Source organism: Echinops telfairi, unplaced genomic scaffold (genome assembly GCF_000313985.2).
Source record: "Echinops telfairi isolate 266 unplaced genomic scaffold, ASM31398v2 ScPeMD7_31;HRSCAF=116, whole genome shotgun sequence".
Classification (NCBI taxonomy): domain Eukaryota; kingdom Metazoa; phylum Chordata; class Mammalia; order Afrosoricida; family Tenrecidae; genus Echinops; species Echinops telfairi.
In genome coordinates this window covers 29,621,516-29,623,091 of record NW_022103928.1, presented here as the reverse complement: position 1 = coordinate 29,623,091, position 1,576 = coordinate 29,621,516, and positions in this window count along the sequence as shown.

Genomic DNA, 1,576 nt, shown 5'->3' with positions numbered 1-1,576 from the left:
TGGCTGACCCTGGCTGCTGGCCGAACCCTGGAGATGTGACTACCCCCGTTGCGTCCACACAACTATGTCCACTGACCTCTTCCACATCACTGCCCGTGGCTGCAGGAGCGAGCTGGGATGTTTTCTCGAGATATAATTACTCCTCGATAGAAAGCTCTCTCTGACACACAGATGGGCGTCTCCAATTGGTGTCTCTCGTCAACCCAGCCTAACCCACCCACACGAGACGTGGTGAACACACAGGTTGCTCAGACCTGCGCACTCCGACTCTCCAAGGGCAAGGGCCGGGGAAGCTTAGTTTTCCTAAGCGCCTCAGCTTGATCCTGGCTTGGAGGGGCTTTGGTGTCAGACACCCCAATTCTGCCCCTTGAAAACAGCCTCCTCCAAGCATGCTGTTGCATATTCCTCAGCCCCAATTTTCGAGAGATGAAAAAAAAACCCAGGGCTAATAATAACGTTCCTGAAGGGGTGGGCTGGCTGCAGCGATGGGTGGCGAGGCTTCTGATCTCAGCGAACACTCATTAAATGGTACCCACCCAACTCTTACTGACATCACCGAGTTCACTCCGAGATTCTGACGGGAAAAAAGATGCCGCCTTTACCCTCCAGGACGCCCTTGTATTTTAAATACAGCATCAGCACTCGTTCAGGGCCCTCTGCGCTGCCCTTCATCCTTCCTAAACTCCAGACTCTTCTTCCCCCCGGGCCCCCATAAATAAATCATCAGAAGATTCCAGTTTGGGGGCCTCCAGAGCATCCCTCTGAATGGAGTCAAAAGCAGACAGATGCTCCCTGGGAACAATGAGCAAAGTCCTACGTTTGCAAAATGGTCAAAAAATGAGTCATTTCATTTGCGGAAAATGAATACATCTGATCTTGCAAATGTTTCGCCTCGGGGAAAAGTAGCGCGTGTGAATTCATAAACAGGCTTCTCCTTGCAAAAACAGTCCCCCGCTGCTCGGGGAGGCTGAAAACGCCAAGAAGGAAGGGAGCCGATCATCTGAGTCGGAAGAACAGCCGGCCTCAGCACGCAGGGGCGCGCACAGCAGCCCCGGGGTCTGCGTTCCTAACAGCCAACACTTAACAAGCTCCACCAAGACAAGGGGTGCTCCCTTGTGCCCGTCCCTCACGGAGCCAGGCAGCTCTCCCATGGACAGGTTTTAGGAGGGGCAGGGGGTCCAGTTTAGTGCCTGGAAATAATGATGTAACCGGATTCCAGTAAACAAGTATAAACGGGTCCTGCTCTGGGCAAAGCAGCACGGAACTAAATTCACCCCACAGGCACCTGTGGGTGGCTGCTCTGTGTCAAGGTCCAGTGTCACCCAGAGGCTATCAGAGAGCATCGCCCTGACCTCAGTTCTTGGCCTGGAAGGGCCAAGTGTCACTGGACAAGCAGTAGCAGGCGAAGAAAACATCAGTGAACCGGAAGACCAGTCTGAGGAAGTAGCCTACCCTGCAGCAGAGTCAAGGAGATGGAAAAGTAAAAGGTCACGAGAGAGAGGACATTTCCAAAAACCCTAATCAGAATCCCAGGGGAGTACAAATGAGAACCGAATTGGAACACCTCCCAGGAGAG